This window comes from Fistularia commersonii, chromosome 22 (genome assembly GCF_037954325.1).
Source record: "Fistularia commersonii isolate RoL2024-O1a breed Wild chromosome 22, RoL_Fcom_v1.0, whole genome shotgun sequence".
NCBI classification, from domain to species: domain Eukaryota; kingdom Metazoa; phylum Chordata; class Actinopteri; order Syngnathiformes; family Fistulariidae; genus Fistularia; species Fistularia commersonii.
The window spans coordinates 1,709,309-1,715,834 of NC_141305.1; the positions used below are offsets into that span (position 1 = coordinate 1,709,309).

At 49.2% G+C, this 6,526-nt stretch overlaps 1 long non-coding RNA gene across 1 annotated transcript; it reads right to left on the bottom strand.

The window, feature by feature from the left end:
* Nucleotides 1–1,738: 1,738 nt before the first annotated feature.
* LOC147221247 (uncharacterized) lies at nt 1,739–6,035 on the bottom strand. The gene is made up of 3 exons (XR_015107874.1): nt 5,918–6,035; nt 3,964–4,079; nt 1,739–3,890 (listed from the first exon to the last, which is right to left on the bottom strand). It is a non-coding gene; the product is annotated as an uncharacterized LOC147221247 (long non-coding RNA).
* Nucleotides 6,036–6,526: the final 491 nt, after the last annotated feature.

The window sequence follows — 6,526 nt, forward strand, 5'->3', positions numbered from 1 at the left end:
GAGCGAGTTACAAGGCAGCTGTATTTCTACAGGACGCCATTTGAAATGTTAATGGGATGCAGAGCCGCACAACAAAATGTCATCTAGAAGATTAAAGGGGGAAAAAAAAAATAATAATAAGGGGGGGCCGGAGGAGACATCCTGCGAGGAATTTTGAGCGAAAACTTATTCTATTAATTTATCCCAAAAAATAACATGTGGGTATTTCAAAATGACTATCAGGTTGCAGTGCACTCTCAAGCCCCCATCTGGTTCTGGACTCCTACCATCATATCGTTTGGCTGCAGCTGCGTGCGCGAACGCTCGCACGCACACACACACACACACACACACACACACACACACACACACACACACACACACACACACACACACAGGCTGCACTCCTATCGCCGTCTGGCCAGCTGTCAGCAGCAGAAGTGAAGGTTTCCCCTTTCTCTTCAAGTATTTGGCTCTAACTACAAAATCATCAATGTAAAATGAAAATAAAATATGTGGCCACGGCTTCCATCTCCCCACTTAGTCAAAGGCAGTAGCAGATAAATGGACAGAAATGCTTTCAGGGGCTATTAGAGGTCGAGGCTGGCGTCAGACTTTGTTTTTTTTCTCTCTCTCTCGTTGGCAACGAATCTCACGAGAAAGACCAAAACCAATAATGGCCCGATGCATTTAACAAGGCTGTTTATCCAAATGCTGACGTAGCCGAGAAGAAGTGGCTCGAAGTGGAGATAGCGCAGACGCGGGTTAGCATTAGCATTAGCCTAAGAAGTGTGTGTGTGTGATAGCATCGCAAACACTCCAAGAAATAGTAGCGACATAAAGATATTGGAAATTAGACCGCAGTGATGTGACGTCCGGTATTTTCAGGATCGCTGCATCTGAACGTCATGTTAAGATGTGTGTGTTTGCGGACGCTGTGGAAGAGCGGTGTGTGTGTGTGTGTGTCGCCCCTCCAGTATCTCCTCAGATCGCAGTGCGAGCGTGAAACCCAAACCCGCGGCTGCCCGCCGGCCTTTTCCTGCTCCTCGTCCTCCTCGCCGCCCGTCTCCGTGACGGATGCAGGCGAATCCATGCGGGCGTGCAGCTGCCGGCGAACCGAAGTTACAGGTTAGAGCGGCGGCGGCGGCGGCGGCGGCGGCAGGTTCCCCGAGACCCTTTTTCAAAGAAGAGGCCGAGGCCTCCGGGCGGACGCTTTGATTTGACCCCGTCACGTTCGGCTGACTTGAAGAATCTCCGCCACGGGCTCGGAGGAAAGTGTGCAAACACCTGCCGACACCTGGGAGGAACTTTTAGTCCAAAATCCAGACGCACCAGAAGCGCGATACAGTCCGTTTTTAGCAGTACAGAGATCCCTCGCTAGAACGCGGTTCACTTTTCACGGTTTCGCTACTTCACGGATTTGCATGGTGCATTGTGTTCTGCATTCTGATTGGCTAAAAAGTCACTCCGCTTCTTCTCTACCTGTGCGTCAATAACGTCGCAGGTTAATATGTACACGTACGTAAAACAGCTTGACAACGTACAAATTCTCTTGCAATTTCCAGTTTCTCTAAAAGCCATAATATTGACAAAACACTGTGGAGCAGCAAAAGCTAATTTCTGCTCATTTTTTTTTAAACTTTAATAAACAAGAGAGCAGAAATCCAAACATTTTGAATGACAAAAAAAAAAGGGTGAAGTTTTCAAAAATAAGAAAATGTGGAAATGTACAACTGCAAATTTGCAAGGACACCGTCAGTCAATAATTCGGCTTTATATTTATAATTTTTATTTGAATTCACAACTGAGCGCCTTGTCGTTGCCCGGAAGTACAACCACATTTGCTAAATTCTGCTAATTTGTCATTTTTAATAATAAAGCTTTATTTGATCTATCAAGCGCCATTAATGGAACTTCATAAATAAAAATATGCATCTTTCTTGATGTTCGCGCCGCTTCCCGTCGGTTCACATCCGCTTCGGTAAAAGAAAATGAAAGTTTCATTCCACACCAACCAAATAATAAAAAGACCCAGTTTGTGAATATTAAAGTGGAATTGAGACAAAATGATCCCTAAATGTCCAAGCGGAGAAAAGTTGCTGCAGATGGAAGGATGTTTCAGGAAGGATGGGAAGGCCAGGACATGTTTGTGCTTCAAGAAGAAAAAAAAAAAAGGTGCGTCTTTTGCGTTTGACACCAAACACGGAGCTAAGTATGCTAACGTTAGCCGTCCAGGAAAACAACACATTGTTCATGAATTAAAATGTGATTTACATAGCATTTACATCGATTCTATGCAAATGTATTGTCACATTCCGGATTAAAACGAGTGATAAATTCAGAGTTATTTAACATGAAAGTGTTGTTATATTTATTTCACATGAGATTACATTTACAGCGATCTCTCGCTATGACGCGGTTTACTTTTCACGGTTTCGCTACTTCACGGATTTGCATGGTGCATTGTGTTCTGCATTCTGATTGGCTAAAAAGTCACTCCGCTTCTTCTCTACCTGTGCGTCAATAACGTCGCAGTTTAACATGTACACGTACGTAAAACATCTTGCCGAATTTACATGACGTACGTGCAAATTCTCTTGCAATTTCGAGTTTCTCTAAAACCCAGAATGTTGACAAAACGCTCTGGAGCGACAAAATGGCCCAAAAGTTAGCAGAAGATGCTATCTATTGCAGATAAAGTTAAACTTCTGGACATGCTAAGGGAAGCTAAAAGCTATGCGGCTGTAGGTCGGCATTACGGAATGAATGAATCTTCTGTTCGTTCCATAAAGAAGGAAACTGTATGATTTGTATAATAATTGTAAAACAAAATAAAGGTTTCTACGTCATGGATTTTGCCTATCGCGAGTTCTTTTTGGACTAAACCCCCGCGAAAAACAAGGGTATCCTGTATCCCCATGATGTCACCCTTACTGCAGGCGCTAGCGTCTCACAGCCAGAAGGTCTCTGGCTGGATTCCCACCTTTCCGAGTCTCCAGGTTCTCCCAGCGTCTCGGTGTGGTTCCTCCGACGTCTTCAGACGGTCCGAAAACTTGCTGGAGGCTCATCGGAGACCCTGAATTGTCCGTCGGACGGTTCCAAGTCTCTGTCAGACACTTGAGTCTCTTGGAGGTGCAGATCATGAGTGAATGAACCCTTGGAAGTTTCTTTTTGGTTCTGGATTCACATTCATGTTGCGTTTGATTGATTCGAACCTTTATTTGTGGCTCCAAAAATAACCTCCAGTTGCGCATGTTTAAAGTCGGGGAACCGACTTTACCGACGGACGGGGTTGACGGAAAATAAATCCCCGCGTAGGATATTGAACACAGCGATCGGTCCGGGTGTTTGTTATTTCCAAGGTGACGCTCTTTCAGGAGGACTTCCACCTGGGAGAAGACTTTAAAAGCAAACTGCCCGTGTCTCTCAGTAACATGCAGTCAATAAAAAGGTGCCATTAAAAGCATAAATTAGTTTCAACCCAAGTAAGGGAAAGATGTGAAGATAAAGAAACAACGTCCCGGCGTTCTGGACAATGAGGCTGCGCCGCCACCGGACGGATGGAGTTTGCGGTCGGTAACCTGAAGGGGCGTCCTGGCAGCCGTCCCGGCCGATAGGTTCGAAATAGGGATCGTTGTTTGGCGCTGGTTAGCGCTGAAACCGGCTGTTGTCCAGATGCAGCTCCCGGAGCTGCGGAGTTTGGCTTCTGGAAGGGGGTGGGGGGGGTTCGTCGGATTTGGATGGAGCGGTGTCCGGAGTGGTGCGAGCGCAAAGCATGAACGCAATGTGACCGTGTAATATAACCATAGTTGACAGATGTTTGGTCCGGGCTCGGTTGTCTAAAAGCTGTTAATGGTCTCAACGGTGGTGTTTCTTCATACCCTTGCGGAGGACGAGGGCCTCACTTGGCTCTGTAAGTGAGAAAAGGCTCTGGATTCAGTGAAAACAAGGGAAAACAAGGAGGCCCGGGTCTCGCTTACGCACCCGCCGTAGATCTTCCCGTCGGAGGTCCACTCTCACGGCGAAGCGAGCTCCCGCCCCGGCCGTGCCTGGCTGGCATTTTATCCCTCAGGCCTCCTGGCATTACCGCGATTACCTGTCTGAGGAGGAGATTTAGGGTTTAGTATATGTCTGCTGGAGAGAGGAGGGGGGAAAAAAAAAAGAAATCACTCCACAAGCAAGCCTTTGTGATGATAGTCGGGAGACTCGTTGACGGAAATCCCTCCGTCTCGGTATCCCCCCCCCCCCGGTTCTCCCATTCGCCCCATTTGAAACATTATAAAGAAATCATGCTTCTGTAGCGGAACCCGCCCCGCCTCGGAGCCGCAGACGGCTCCATCAGGAGTCCACCGCCGCTCCTCGGACCCTTCTTTCAACGGACCATTTCCGTTCGTCATAACACCGAGTCTCCTGCGTTCCGCTTCCAGACCTTTGGTGTAGAGAAACACCCGTCCCTCGTTCCACTCGCTCAGGTAGAGCATACAAGTCTGGCCCCCGCGGGGCCGAGGCCGGTTCTCCGCTGGAGACAGCAAACGAAAAAACGCCGCCGTCGTCCGTCGCTTCTGCCAACGGAAATGGAATATCGACGAGCGAGCCGTCGAATGGGAATCGATGTTCTCCCGCCGAGTTATTTGGACCTTTCCCCTCCCCGCCTTCCGCCGCTGCTTCACCTGCCGGAGGCGAACAGCAGAAGCCGAAGCGGGAGCGGACACATTTCGGGTATTACGCTCGGGTTCTTTGGGAAATGCGACACGATGAATCGCTCCTTTTGTCCGACGAGCCGCGGTCGCACGTTGTGCAACAGCCGGTGGAAAACAGTGGCCTCGTAGGACACCCTTTTCGTCCAGTTTGGGGACGTTAATACCTTCCTTCGGAGCCGCCCGGGAAACTTTAAAAAGACGGCGACGACTTCAAGAGCCTTTACAGAAACCGGCTATAAACCCCGAAGCTGAAATATATTATCGTTCAATATAACTGAAGGAGACTCTGTTGCAACAGAGGGGTTTTTGGAGCCGGACCCGGTGTCGGCCCCTGCCCCGGTTTCCCCCGCGGTCCCTCCCTCTCCGCTAATTTGATCATAGCAGGAGGGAAAAGCAGACAGAAATATGCCTGTTGGGCCTGAACGCTCACTGTAACTTGACAGGAGCCAAAGAGCTTTCACTCCGTCCAGGAAGAATTCCCATTTTGTCCGTTCCGTTCGGGTTTTAAAACGGAGTACCTTGTCGTAAACAGCCGAGACCCATTTTCCGGACGAGGAATATGAACTAATATTTGCTATTTTTCCCACTGATGCGAGGGGGAAATTATTAGAAAAATATGCCGCGGGGGTAATTCCCGTTTAGCGTGTGGAAAAAAAAAAAAAAAAAGTTTTAACACGCTTACGCTCAAAGTGTATAATTCCCCCCTCGCCGTTCGCCGTCACGGTGACAGCGACACATTTATCTTGGAATTGTTTCATGCCGTCCAGAATGCGCGCCGTGCCTATCTGAACATCAAAACCAGGCGCGCAATCGATGCCAGAAGTTCCCTCGCAAATGAGTCCCATATGGTTTCAACCAAAACAACTCCCCGGCTTTGTCTGGATTCGTACGAAACCGCCGCATCCTTGCGGACTGCACGGGAGTTTGACTGCATGCTTGTTTAAATGTGTTTGCCTTAGAGTTAACACTCCCTCGCAATGCCGTTTTTTTTTTTGTTAAACGTTTTGAAAACAAACTCATCGCGCTCCCCGGGGGTTCGGACGGCGATTCGGGAAACAAAACCGAGGCGGCGACCGTTTGTCGAGACGATCGGCGTCCGTGTCGATGTTACGTCGTGGAGACTCGATACTCGGAAAGTTGCGCTCGACTCCGAATTTTCTCGGGCTCATGTTTTACGCATCAGTGCCGAGTCCCCTCACTCTCTCGCCCCCCGACCCGTCTGCTTTTGTCGTTGCTACCTAGCGTGGACTAGCTTTGCTCTGCGTGAAATGGCAAAAAAGGCTCGGGTTTCCTTCCAGTCCGTTCCCCGCAGGACGGCGCCGCTCATTCCGCGAGCTAAACGAGCCCCCGGAGAGCCTTCCGACTCCAAAATCGGGACGTCGCGGCATCTCGTATCGGTTTTGTTTGTCCAGTCTCGACGTGTTCTTTGGATCTGATTCCGAAAGCGCGTCCGCGGATAATTTAGCACATGGCCTCGGCGCTGGAGGAGGAAGGGGGTAAAATTAGAACGTCACATTGAGTGTTGACAGAAACGCTGAGAGCAGGGCAGCCCCGCAGGAATTTCGGAGATGACACGGCTTATCTGACATGAGGTGCAGCTGCTCCTGTCAGGTACGGGGAGGGGGGCGGGCGAAGGACCTCCAGGATGAGTAAATCAAGTCTCGCTTGTCCCCAAAACTCCACAAGAGAGTCGCCTGATAGGAAAGGCAGACCGCTCCCGGGGAAACCTTTTGACTCCCGAAACTCCGCTCTAGAGTTTGTCCTCTGGACGCCCTTCGGTGTTAAACTGGAAAAACTAACATAAAGCTGGAATTAATCTGCGGTCGCTTTGCCATTTCCTTAAGCAT